The sequence below is a fragment of the Euprymna scolopes genome, chromosome 29 (genome assembly GCF_053919585.1).
Source record: "Euprymna scolopes isolate OS-2025 chromosome 29, ASM5391958v1, whole genome shotgun sequence".
Taxonomy (NCBI): domain Eukaryota; kingdom Metazoa; phylum Mollusca; class Cephalopoda; order Sepiida; family Sepiolidae; genus Euprymna; species Euprymna scolopes.
In genome coordinates this window covers 3872233-3887204 of record NC_136510.1, presented here as the reverse complement: position 1 = coordinate 3887204, position 14972 = coordinate 3872233, and the positions used below count along the sequence as shown (strand labels likewise).

General features: G+C 32.0%; 1 protein-coding gene and 1 pseudogene across 15 annotated transcripts in view; both read left to right on the top strand.

Moving 5' to 3' along the window:
- The window catches only part of LOC145252455 (lethal(2) giant larvae protein homolog 1-like), a 167944-nt gene that overhangs the window by 14838 nt on the left and 138134 nt on the right, over nt 1-14972 (top strand). The gene's annotated exons all lie outside the window — the stretch shown is intronic.
- On the top strand, nt 8708-8921 carry LOC145252982 (U2 spliceosomal RNA; annotated as a pseudogene).

Here is a 14972-nt window from a genome sequence, read left to right as displayed (position 1 = left end):
CACCTCTTGCGAATAGTTATAAAGCTATGTGATGGTCAAGTTCTTTAGTGCACTTAACCATAAGGGATTTATTCCTTTTGAGTTGAGATTGTGATTTTGTATTTCTGTTGTAGTTGCAGTCTCTAGGTTTAACTCAGCTTCTACCTATTTTAAGTTTAGATTTGTTACTGTAGGTTTATTCGGAACTAATTCATCAAACAGGCTTGAAAGAGATACAGTTTTACTTTCACTTTGATCTTCTTGACCTTCAACAGAATTTAAAGAATTGTATCCTGATGATTCTGTTTCATTATCATCAGGAGAAAGTAAAAGATGTAGAATCCAATTCTTATTCTTTTCCATATCATACTTTTGAAATCCTCATTTTATCATTTAGAATGAAAATCTTGTTTCCATTGATTCATTGAATTATTCAAGAGGGTAAAGATTCCACTAAAGTCAGAAATATCAGAATTAGATTGGACAGTTTTTGAAAGAAATAATCTCAAAGCTAAAATTGTAGATATTCTCATCAATATGGTTGAAGTTTTGTAACTTGCTGCTTTTGTGATTTCTTCAAATGGACTCAGCAACTGGACAATATTTTGAACGAGTCCCCATTAGTAAGTTATGGTAGGAATTTTATAGCGTCACAAATTTCTGTATGAAATAATGAATTTCTTAAAAAATTCAGATTTCTGTAAATCATTCTGCTTCACATATATGCCATGAAAAAGTTCTTTCTGATTAATGTTTACCAGATAAATGTTCTGTTATTCCGAAAAACAGCCAAGTTTGTTTGCTTATTTTAAAACTTGTAAACATTAATCAGAAGGGACTTTTTCTGTGCATTTAACATAAAGCAGAACATAAGGTATTCAAGCAAGAAAGTACCATATGTGGATTGAATTCAGCAAAAAAAAAAAAAAAAAAAATAGACCAAAAACGCTTGTTGGGATTTGCCATGCAAGAATGCGCATTTTCGTCTGTGGCAATTTCTTTTCAATTTTTTCCAAATTTGACATTTTTTAGCTTTAAAAACCCACAAAGTCTCTAATGCATACATGAAGTGTGAAATATTAGTCATTCCAATACAACATACCATCCACTGATCATAAAACACCAGTTTTATCAAAATCTGATGCAAACAGGAAAAGTTACAACTAATTTTGTAGAGATAGTTGGCTTTTGAAGCTGAAAATAATTTTTTTTTGATAAATTAAATCACAAGCCATAAATAAATCTAAATAAAAATCCAACTCATAGAAAAGTTTCGGCCCTCTTGCACTTTAAGTAAATGGAAATTAGGAAGATAAAAAAGGAACAGCAGTCGTCTGACACCGGTTGAAAGAATGCAATTTGATTGAATAGAGAAATTATGACGTCATTTTATAAATAAAATGGATTGACAATATTAGAAAACATTTTTATTAATGCAGGATTTTTTTAAAACCATTTTTTAAGAGTAATTTTAATTGATTAGAAATGATATAAAGAAACGATATTGAAATCGATAATATTAGAAAACAAATTTTTTTTTTTTTTAATAAATGATTGTTTTAGAACTAAATAATGATAAAAATTGTTTTAGAAATATGATAAAAGGTCTACGAGATAAATATGAAGAAAGTGAAAAAACTTTTGCGCATTTCAGGGAGAAACCATTAAAAGGAAACTGTTTACGCAGAGTCCACATATCCTGTGAAGTACTTTTTTTTTTTTTTTTTTTTTTTTAGTATAAAACAGATTTTTTTTTTTTTTTTACCAACCAAACAAAGATGATTACAACTGATATTGTTCTCTGATACATATTATTATACGCAGAAATATTCTTTTACAATACTTTCAATTCTTAAATTCTATCTTAACTTAAAAAAATTCTTTTAACTGGAGAGCTAATTAACATTTTTTAATGTAAAATAAAAATAAAATAGTTCACTATAAATCAGCGATTGAATTGTTACTTAAATGACTTTAACTCTTTTAAAAATGCTTCTACATTAATTATTTTTATACTATTATTAAATGCTTATATTATTAAATACTTATTTAAATTATTGTAAAAGAATTTAATTCTTAAATTCTATCTTAACTTAAAAAATTTAATTCTAAAAATACTATTATTAAATACTTAGTTATTAAATTCTTTGCCAATTCTTTTTCAACAATTTGAATTTTTAAATTTGATCAATATTTCATAGTAATGACGTCATAATTTCTCTATCCAATCAAATTGCATTCTTTCAACCGGTGTCAAACGACTGCTGTTCCTTTTTTTATCTCCCTAATTTCCATTTACTTAAAGTGCAAGAGGACCAAAGTTTCTTACCGTATTTACGACAATATGTATGAGCCAATTTTTTTATTAGTATTGAAATTCAGACGACACCTTAATTTATCATCAAGGTTAACTTTTAAAATTTCGGAAAAAGTGCACTTTTCATGGTGTGTATGCTAGGAAAATGCTGAAACCCCATGAATTATGTCCAAAACAATGTAGCCAAAATACACAGATTTGAAGCTCTGTGAAATTCCTACATTTTATACAACTTCTAAATATTCTAAATGTGTTACGATAATGACGTTAGATTGTTTTACAACATTGAACACAAGAGTTGAATTGTTGTTTCCTTTACTTCATGCTTTTGTTGTGGTACAACATTATCAAAAAATCCATTTTGATGGTAGTTCACATTCAAATATCGTATGCAGTTCAATTGGATCAATTAAGTGGCACTTACAACGATGCTTTTCTGGGCAAAGAGATAAACTGATTGTGAAGTGGGTGGGTGAGGACAACTACAGCCAAAAACGCTGTTCGTTATATCGGAACTCAGTGAAAACTTCAGTGATGTTGCACTGGCTTCAAAATCGAAGCATATCATGCAACAGTATAATATTGCCTTAGGGATGAGATTGTCATACACTGCTTGATTAACGTTTTTTTGTTTTTTTTTTCGTAAAGTGACTTGTGATGATCGAACATGTTATTTCTGAATTTAATAACCAGTAAATCTTTAAAAAGTATCTTATTTTCAATTGCAATTTTAGGTTCCTAATAAAAAAAACAGTACAAGGAATATGGTTTTATGTTCAGAAACCGGTCAAAATATTAATTTTCAATTTAGCGATCTGACACTTTGAAAATGGTACAATCTCTAAAACTAGGCCAGATTTTGTATTTTTTTAATTTTTTTTTTTTTTTTTTTTTTCCCCATTTAATTTTGACGCAGAAAAATGGTATGACAAACTATATAAGCTTACTTTGATAATGACCTGAATTGGCTTCCATGAGAAACTCTTCATGTAGACTTGAATAGCGTCTTATGAAACTATACTCATCGCTTGTTACGGACATCTAAACAAATTATTGGTCCCCTGGCAAAGGAGGGATTGGACCTAGTAATTCACATCCATTTGTTCGCACTTTTCTCAATAACTAGGCCTTGGATTTATTTATTTTTTTTTTTTTTTTTTTGCACAAACATTAGTCATGGTTAAAGTAAATTTTTCACTCATGGAGGGGGACCTCGCATGCTCGCCTTATTTTTTTTTTAAACTGTTATATATTTTAGCGACGTATCACGAAATCTGATTTTGTTTGGAATGCTATTTTTAGATTTGTTTTTCTTTTCATGAGTTGCTGATTTTTTTTTTTCAGATTTTTAAAAGGCAAGTCCACTGCAGTGAAACCATGATACGTCTCTAAAATATGTAACAATTTTTATATAAATAATTTGTATTTTAGATCTTACATTTGCAATCGGGCACTGTTGATTTTTTTTTTCCAACACATCCTGATGCTATATACATATAAGTTGGCTTATAAAAAATTTAAACAATGCTTCTATATCACAGAAAGCACTTTCATATCATGTGCACCAAGTGTATTCTTCCAGGATTTGAAAATAACACCACAGATTAAAAATGAATATATTGCAATATTTCTTTGGTATTATTGTAGATTAATACCTTCCATTAACCTCCCCCATCTGACCTACTTCTAAAATAGGATTCTATCTTTTTAGGTAATTACATGTGAGCATTCTGAAAAACTTTAATGAAAGATAAACAAAAATTATTTTAGAATTTAGTGTAAAATGATTCATTTTGGGCCATTCTAGCATTTTAGGGCAGTTAACCATTTTTTTTTTCTATGGAAGATAAATTGTGTGTGTGTTTTTTTTGGGTTTTTTTTTTCTGTTTTTGTTTTTTTGTGTAGTTTTAATAGGGGTCCTTGTGCAATTATGGGAGGGTGGGGAGGCTTGACACTCTAACTTTGGGTTAGGGCTAAGGAAAATTATGTGTGAAATTATGACAGAAACAAAAACAAAACAAAAACAATTTTAGAATTTAGAATGGGGGGTTAGTTTCACAAATTTAATGTAAAATAATTCTGTCGGGGCCATTCTAGCAGTTTAGGACAGTTAATTCATTTTTTTTTTAAGGGGGATAAATCGAAGAAATCGTAAGAAAAGGTCTATTTTTTTCTTTGACGCTTATATGTAGCATACAGAAGAATGTTGGTGAAGAGCTTGCGACTCTGACAGCATTGTTGTTACAGCTAAAGATTGTAGGAGGCGGCTTGCCACTCATACCTAGGGTTAAAACTATGATTAAAGGAGTTTTTTGTTTTCTTTTTTAAAGAGGGCATTTGACACTCCTATTTACGGTTACTGGTTCATAATTGGCTTTTTAAAATGTCATGGCTTAGATTTTGAACATCAAATTACTTTTAAATATGTAAAGTTAGGTAACTGAGGGTGTGAAACTTTACAAGAAATACGAGACAGGAAAAATAAAGTTTATTTAAAACAAGTGACGTTTTGGAAAAGTATCGAGTATTTTTTGCCCACCTATTTAAATATCAAAAAAGAAAAATGTCTGAAGCTGAAAAATCGTTTACAAATTTGGAATAAACTATAAAAAAAAAAAAAAAAATCGTTCTGGAATAAAAATCACCAAGAAAACTTTACAGTTGTGCTGCTGCTGCTGCTGCTGATGATGATGCTACTAATACTAATATTAGTTTTCCATTGAAAGTCAATAGAAACGACCCCCCCCTCCCCAGGTATCGGTTTAAATTGCTATCTACCACAAGAGAAAACATACATTTATACTTTTAAGGAATAAAAAAGAAGTAAAAGGATAGTTTTATTTACTAGTGAGTGTCCCAAAATATTTTTTTCAAACTTTTCAATACTTGTCACATTTTTCATAACACAAAAAAAGCAAGGTGTCAAAAGTATTTCGGACACCCCAAACTATTAAGTGACATATCATGCCAAAATTCTTAATACAAATGCGGTATGAGCATTTACAAATCAAAGGAGGGGGTCTTTACAAAACCTTACCGAAAACGCTGTTTTATGGTGTTACTTTTTGTCACTTTATTTGCTTAAAACTCTTAAAATATATAATGTACATTAATTCATTTGAAAGTATATTCATTTCCGAACATTTTTTGAGGACTGAAAGTGCTTTCTTTATTAAAATATGACTATTTTAAGCAAAACCCCCTTGAAATCTCTGATTATCCAAAGCGTTTTATCATCCATGTGTCTTGCTAGTGAGAGCTTTGGTAAAAGATTACCGCACGGCTAAAACCATGTAAAACCTTTTGCAAAAGATTACCGCACGGCTAAAACCATGTAAAACCTTTTGCAAAAGATTACCGCACGGCTAAAACCATGTAAAACCTTTTGCAAAAGATTACCGCACGGCTAAAACCATGTAAAACCTTTTGCAAAAGATTACCGCACGGCTAAAACCATGTAAAACCTTTTGCAAAAGATTACCGCACGGCTAAAACCATGTAAAACCTTTTGCAAAAGATTACCGCACGGCTAAAACCATGTAAAACCTTTTGCAAAAGATTACCGCACGGCTAAAACCATGTAAAACCTTTTGCAAAAGATTACCGCACGGCTAAAACCATGTAAAACCTTTTGCAAAAGATTACCGCACGGCTAAAACCATGTAAAACCTTTTGCAAAAGATTACCGCACGGCTAAAACCATGTAAAACCTTTTGCAAAAGATTACCGCACGGCTAAAACCATGTAAAACCTTTTGCAAAAGATTACCGCACGGCTAAAACCATGTAAAACCTTTTGCAAAAGATTACCGCACGGCTAAAACCATGTAAAACCTTTTGCAAAAGATTACCGCACGGCTAGAATCATGCAGAAGCAAGTTATGAAAGAATGGAGGGGGAGGGGGTATACAAAGGTGATCATCCAAAAATCAATCGCCATGATGTATTCAGCACTATCTTGAACGATTTGGACATCTGCCGGTTGACCACAGCATCCAGGGTTTTTCCTCGGCCCAGCGACCTCCAAACCCAAAAAATGAAGCAACTGAAATAATCTGTGATGATTCCACATATCCCTTATGATTTGAGGTCTATGGTATAGATTATCAACTACTTACTTGGTGATAAAAATCTTTCATAAAATAAAGCACTCTAGGAAACTGATAATCTATATACTGTATAAGCAGAATACAAAGAACTTATGACTGACTGGTTGGTAACATAAAAATGAGAAGTCTCAATTAGTGATAAAGTTTTCGGGTTTAAAATATTGGCTTGAAATTCTTGTCAGTCTAGCTATGTTGGAAAGGCATGATACAGCATAATGTGTTTGTGGATGTCATCTTCTATAGATATTGTATATGTTACATAAATCAACATTTTAATCCCATGAACTTTTTATTCCTGTCAGCGCCGGGGGTTAATTAGTGCAGAATAGTGTAGACATTAAATTTTTTAAAGCAGATGATGTCGGAAGTACATGAGTAGTTTATAGTGAATGACTAAACTTTTCATTTTTATTTTATTTTTATTTTTTGTTTTTGTTTTTTTTTAAACAAAATTTCTGATTATCAAGTAATCACAAAAAGTATTTATTTTTAACGAGCGTTTAACCAAAATAATTCCATTAACTGTTTCTTTTCTAATCCTGGAATTCTATTAAAAGCTTGCATAGCAATATTATTCCCTCTTCTTTATAAAAATATATTCAATAACTAAAATTTCAGACGAAAAACTTGGTAAATATCAGTTACAGGATGGCACACTTGTGTAACACATTTGAAGATGGTAATTTCTTTATTTACAATGAAAACAAAATGCATTTCGACATTTTTTTTGTATTAAAAATCGTAAATGTGAAAATTTTGGATTTGTTTTAATGTAAAAGATTGTATGCATAATATTTTAACATTTTAATAAAACTTAACATTTGTGATTTTATTATACACAAGATAAGTTTGAGAAATGCTGGAATCTATTTCGCTGCAAATAAGTGATCCATATATTAGGAAATTATCCTGAAGTCTAACTAAAATTTTAAAATCTATTTTAAAACAAGAAAAAAAAAAAGATAATCTGAAAATGTGCTTAGTACGAATGATAATCCGAGGATTAAAAAACAAATTTAAGTAACATTCGAAAGCTGGGCTCATCATGTCAGCTTCTTTTAAAAAAATAAAAAACAAAAAAAAACTTGAAACTGATCAAAGCATAATTTTATTAACAATAAAATCACTTTGGATCATCGTTCAAAAACACAATCAAGATTTTTTTATGAGCAACTAAATTTGGTGTATTAAAAACAATTTCTTATGATTAAAAAAAAAAATTTTTTTTTTTTTAATCATAAGAAATTGTTTTACAGCTTTTTCTTGTATTTAGTCCGATGACCAAATCAAAAAAGGCTAACATTGGATCAGCTAAACATGACATCAAAATAGATGACTCAATGTCTACACATGCATAATTTGTGTTAGGTGGATTATCCACATGATTGTTCTTGAGCGTCGGGTTGGAACTGAATTTTACTTAGTAATTTATCCATTACACCACAGGTATTTTCAAAGAAAAAGGTTTGAGGTTACATTGGCCAAAACGTCAAAAGTAGTTTTAATATTCCAAATTATCAATGATCATATCAAACTTTCAGGAATATATTGACACGCGTTGGTGTAAGCAATTTCAAAAATGAAAACTCATTTAACAATAGCATGTTAATATTTTGCATTTTATCAGGAGTGTTTTCCAGTTATGCAATTAGGTTATTTACTGAGTTGTGTCATTTTTTGATATTAAGCAGCATAAAATTTCTGTTTCGTATGAAATCCTAACATAAATTATCATTTAGAATTGCTGTGTAGCTCATTTTTAGTCGCGTACAAGTGACTCTATAAGTCACTCTGCCGGTCAGTTTGTCCGTAACACTTTTGTGCTTGGCCTTTTTGGTTAAGATCAAAGGTCTGTTTTTAATAGATGCTGTTCTTAGCTTTTTAAGCTTTTCTTGGCCTTTTGGCCAATATCGAAGTGTAGTATCTGTTCCGGCAGATACTGCAAGCAAAAACCATATGTGGGAGCAATCCCACATATAAGACCTTGGTCAATGTAGGGGTAACCCTTCATATCAATTGTCACTATCCAGCTCCCATTTCCCACCCATCGGGAGTTGGTCCCCCCTTTCCCTCCCCCTCCCTCTACATTAAAAAACGGCCTTGTGCGTAATTTGCTCAGTGGGGAAGCAAATAAATCCAAAACCCCATATATCAGACCTTGGTCAATGTAGGGGCAACCCTTAATACCAATTGTCACTATCCAGCTCCCCTACTCCCCGGGGAGTTGGTCCCCATTTCCCCTTCACTCCTCACATTAAAAATCGGCCTTGTGCCTAATTTGCTTGGTGGGGGAGCAAATAAATACCCTTTTCTTGGCCTTTTGGCCAAGATCAAAGTGTAGTATCTGTTCGTATTACATGCTGTACTTATGTTTGTAACTTTGTGATATAATGTGGGGGATCACTTTTCTGTATTAATTTAATGTAAAATGATCACCCATTTTACAACCAGTCAGTCTCAAAGCCATTCAAGTCATTCTCTAGATCATTCAAGTTGTTTTTGAAGGATGGCAGTTATTTGTTAAGCATTCAAGTCATTCTTAAGGTCATTCAATTCATCCTTAAGTTCATTAAAGTCATTCTAAGTCATTTACTTTTTATTTATTTAAGTCATTTCAGCCCATTTTTCAGTCATTTTAGTTTATCTTTAAGAATTTCATGTCAATCCTACATTCACGCATTCATTCATTACACGAGAGCACGCGACTAATGGCTATCGGCCTTGTTTTGTACAGATTAACAATGCCCATACAGCCCTACACTTGTCCACAATTCTTGCAATTACTCCAAAGCTATCAGTTTACAGTAAATCATGTTGACAGCTGAAGCAAGACTGTTGTCCATTATTGGCGTCTATTCTTCCTTAACTCCAATCTATTCACTTATCCATTCATTACTTGGAGAAACTTTCACTGATGTTTTATATCCAATTTTTTTTTATGTAACCGGTGAAGCGCTCTTTAGCTTTCTTAGGCAATCATCTTGAGATGGTGCCTCGATAGAAGCATTGCTCCTCATCACCACATTGGGTTGGCATTAGGATTTCTAGCCAATAAAAATCTTGCCACAGCAAATAACCTCCAAATAAAATATTTTTGATTTCAGGTTATCTGGTTTAAAGATGTGGCAAGGTTAGTTTGAAAGTCGATTTCTAAAAGCAGTCCAACACATGCCAACATGTAAAATAATGTTAAACTGATGATCTGTAGGTAGTCATTGCTTTGGTGTGGTGAATCCTTTGGTGTGACCTTTTTGCAAAGGTAACCATGCCATTGTTTTACACCCAGCATTTTCTGCAGCCATTTTATGTTTCCATGAAATAAAAAAATTTTTCGGAACAATTTTGTAAGATGGCACCATTGCTGATTATTTCTTGTAATACAGATGTTTTGCCAAACACTGAAACGATAAACCAGTTGAAACTTCAATCCCCAGAAATACATTTAACACGTTGATATTGTATGTATGGAAATTTATTTTGTTGGACCAAAAGACAAGTTCTTTGCTGTCAATTTTCCAATGTTGCAAAAGTTTGAATATGCTCAAATACTGCCTCCATATTCAGATCCAAAGCTTTTGGGCATCCAATCATGACTGATGTTTGTGTATCCAATCATGATCTTCTGTTTGTGTGAAAAGCTTTTTTTACAGTTTCTATGAAGCTTTCCATTGATCGTCATCGTCGGCCGCCATCAAACGGTCGCATAAAATTGTGCATGTCCTTTCTATACTGGATTACAATATCATATAAACCACAGCACCTCCTCCCATAATATACAGGTTGCCATCTGCACTAAAATTCACAATTATACAAATATGCATCATTCGTTTTTTTTTGTTTTGTTTTTTTTTTGCAAGATTTGTGATAGTAAATTCTTCTGCATCGTTTCATATCCTTTCTCTCCATGCAGCACATGTCCACAATTGTCACTGGTGAGGTTTAATTTTCAATTTGATGATTAGGGCTATGACAACACAATATTCCTTTCATTGTTTTGACTCTCGAGTATATATCCAACAGTCAATCAACCGAGAACCACATCACTCTATATAAAAGCATATAAGATATCGAAGGATACACATGAGAGACAAAACGATGAAAAGAATATGCTGTTGTCCTAGCCCTAGTGATGTATGGAATTGAAACCTGAACAATGAGAGGTGGAGGCGATGCATTACATGGAAAGAAATGATATGAGAATTATATAATGGATGTGTACCGAGTCTTAAAAACGGGTTTCATTGTGCAAAGCTCAGATTAAATCTGACCGGTATAAGATGTTTGCAACATGGAGAAACTTCAATGGTTTTGTTGCCTTGAAAGAAGAGCTGTTCTTGGATTAAATGTAGAACAGTTGAGGTATTGGGGTGAGTTCACAAGGAAAACTTGGAGTGATAAGAATGAAAATGTTATAAAGACCTCGCCAGAAATCTGTTTAGAAATCGATTTCTTAAAGTCCTCTAATGCATACTAGTATGTGAAACGGACGTCAAACCAAATTTGTTGTTGATTATGTTCACAAAATTCCACTTTTGCACAATCATTAAGCTTCCCAGTTTTTGTTGTTTTTTCTGATTCTAAATTAATGTATACAAAACTGGTGTCTGCAAAAATTGATATCGCATATTGCTAGTTTATTGACTTAAAATGCCCAATACTTCTGTGCTTTCCAATTCAGAAAAATCTTTGCAAAAATGTTTCAACAAAACTCCATAATTTGCACTCGTCTTTCTACTTAGAACTTTTGCTTCCACAAAATAAACAACCGTAGATTTTGCTATTCAACCCTGCTTTCTAGGTTCGAGACCAACTTCACTTTTGTACATTGTCTTTTGTACATCGTAATGTGTGCAGCTTAGTAGCAGCAGCTACAAAATTGTCTCTTTAACATTTAAATTGTTGATAATTTTTTTAAAGTTAAACATTCTTGATGACCTTTTATTCTACCTTAAAGTTAACCCCAAGTCCAGAAATGCTTATTTACAAACAAATAAAAAAAAAAAATGCTTATTTACAAACAAATAAAAAAAAAAAATGCTTATTTACAAACAAATAAAAAAAAAAAATGCTTATTTACAAACAAATAAAAAAAAAAATGCTTATTTACAAACTAAACAATGGTGGATGATAATTGTATTCATATTTGGATTCTTCAGATTTTGTGTCAATTTCAGTCGATGGAACCTCAAACTTTCTGCAGGTATATCTTGTTGAACTCTAATTTGACGGAATTTCAAATGAAACCCTTTATTTACTTCACGGGGTAGCATGCTCTCATTTTGTCGGCCATAACTGGATAGAGATCCTAAGTAATTTGCAATTGCATTTTTTGGTTGCCCATACTGAGAATCAAACCTTGAACCGTCAGGACACTTTTATAATTGATTTTTCCAGAGTTAAAGTACTTGAAAAAATTGTAAAAGTGATATGCTCTTGAGGGTTCAATTTTCAGTGTGGGCGACTGAAAAATACAATTGCAAATTACTTAGGTCCTTTATTCAGTCATGGCTGACGAAACGAAAGCATGCTACCCCCACCCCTGTGAAGTAAATAAAGGGTTAATTTCTGAATTTAACAAGATACATCTGAAGGTCAGAAGTTACAATTGCTGAAACGTGAAATTGACACTCAAGATAAGAACAGTAGCCGAAATAATCCAATTATGGATAACCAATTCTCATTTCAAAAACTCAGAAACATAATTCCAAGTGTATTGAATACAACTTGGATATTTTCCATTTCTTAAAATATCTTTTAACAATAGTAAAAAACAGTTTTTTTTTTTGTTTTTTTTAAGATAAAGACCAAGCTGTATCTCTCAGCCCTCACACCTGTCCTTACTGAGTGATGGATTACTTTTTGTGTGAATTGATGCAGTTTTAATTAATCTTCTTCCCCCCCCACACACACACACGCACACCTCAGTTGAGTTGATCTAAAAATAAAATTAGCTTTAAGGTATATTTAAATTTTTTTAAAAATTTATTTTATTTTAGTTTTTTATTTATCTCGAATGTTGTACTTAATTGATAATATTCTGAATTTTTTTTTTTAAAGAACAAGAACCCAAGTTTGTCTAGCTGGGCAAACTTGAATCCTTGTACCGGAAAATTATCTAGTAAATAAAACGGTGTTTAGTAAATCGTTATTTTTTTTTTTTATTTTTTTTTTTTTTTTTTGCATTTCCATACACAAAACATGGATATAAATATCACTAAGACATCCGCTGGGTCATAAGCTTCACTTTGGTACCTTACTTGCCTGGGTGGGTTGCCTTTAGGCTGAGATAAACCACGTCACACACACACACACAGTACGAAAATTTATAAGATTAATAGACATGATACTGGCGAGGGGAGTGTACACATCTGCTATTCCATTTTGTATGAACTGTAAAATGAATATCTTTTTCTTGTACATTAATCCCAAACTACAGCAAGGTCTGTGTGATTGTGTGAAGCCAGTTTTACAGAAATATTTGTGCAGAATCTCTACCCATCTCTTCATCAGCCTTTCTACTTTTGTTCCCTGGCGACTTCTTATACGAAGGCAAGTTTTATGATTGTGTTGTTGTTGACCCTCATCTGAGCTGCGATTCTTGCATCTCGCCTTCAATTAGTTTGATGCCAGAACATCTTCAAATATCCTCAGTGCAGATGTAATCATGCAGTAGAATTGCAGACATGCATTTTTAGTTTCTATAAGAGCGAATCTCCTCTCCTTTCCAAGCTGTACAAAGCAACTGGTTTTAGAATAATCTGATAAATCTGTTTTTAGATGGTCATTGATCTTGTGGTCACAGGATGCTGTTTGGGTTTTTTTTTTTTTTTTTTTTTCTTACACTGACTTCTGCGTTTTTATTCAAATCGATCTTGTTAATAGTCTTAAAAGTGAAATAAAAACAGTTTTTATTAGCAGCGTGGGCACACCGACTTTGTATTCTATTATACAAAAATTAACTTAATATTTAAGCAATAAAAACCTATTTTCAGGCAAGACTTTGTAGCATAGCATGGACGGCTACATACAAATACTGAGCTGTGAGTGAACTGACACCATGGTAAGAAGATTATAAAAGACGCTCACGTGAGGGACATCACAACGCTAATGAGAGAATGAAGAAATAAATGTACAAGAAAAAATGCAAACTTGTGTTCTTTTCTATTTTGTCAGCTTTGCGACTGAGGCTGTGTTGGTTCTTGGACCTGACATTCATAGCCAAGTCATATATGTCAGGCTACAATGTAGTTATGAGCCCGATCCTTGCCAAATACGTTTTGCAGTTCTACCGCTCATCAGTGTAGCTAGATTGTTCTAGGATTCAAACCTCAGACCATATGTACTATGTTTGAATCCTAGAACAGTCAAACTACACTGACGAGCAGTAGAACCACAAAACGTGTTTGTAGATTACTGTTTTATAAGTAAAATAATAAATATTTGTTTACGTCCAAAAAAATATGGGTGATCTTCGAAGGAAAATTATTTTCCTAGATCTCCAAAGTTTGAAATGCTAATAACTGTATCATTGTTAAAAAAAAAAAAAAAAAAAAAAAAAAGTCAACATATATATATATTTATATATATATATATATATATATATATAAAGTTAATGGAAAATCCCAAGTTGTGAAATGAGTTTAAAAAAAAAAATGTAATACTATTTTGTGCTAATTGATTTGGATGCTTTTACCAACACATACATCTTTAAGCTTCATATAGAATTCTGGAATCTGTAAGAAATTCTAAACAGAACCTTTTATTTAATCATAGTAGGGGGAGCATTCTCTCATTCCATCAACCATAACCTGATAGAAATCTTTAAGTCATAATTGTATTCTTGCTCCAACCCAGATTGAACCTTCAACCTCCAAAAGACTGTCACTTTAAAGTTATTACTTGACACTTTATCTATTGTAACAGGACTCCGTGTGAACAACTCCGTTTTTTTTTTATTTTTCTATTTTAGTATAGTTTACATTTTTTTTTTTTTTTTTTTTTTTTACTTAAAATAAATCACTTTTCCTCACACTCCTTCCTTTTTTAAATTTGATTAAAAAAAACAAAAAACAAAAAAAACAACTAAAATCCAGTTGCCATACAATTCAGATTAATAACAGATTATGAATTGACATTACAAACAAAATGTAAAAAAAAAGAAAAAATTCAATAACTCCATCTAGGTCAGATTTGCATATTTCCCCCCCCCCTCTCCTCTTGCTTTCCTCATGAATTTCTATGTGGGTCACAATGTGGCATTGTTGTTACTTTATAAGTAAACTAGGAAGACACTGCATTGCCCGGGATTAAATGGTGAACTTGAGTCGTTTTGTGCACAGCCAAATCTCTTAATACCTTTACTTTATACATTTTATAATCTGAGTACAATAGAACCCCGGGATACGTTTCCCCTCAGGTTACTGTGTGGAATACAATATTTTTATGGGCCCCTGGTTACGGTATTTCCTCCGCCTTGTTGTTATTTATAATATTTAATTATATACATGTGTATTATATATAGGGCTATGGCAACAACATATTCTTTTCATTGTTTTGACTCTCGAGTAT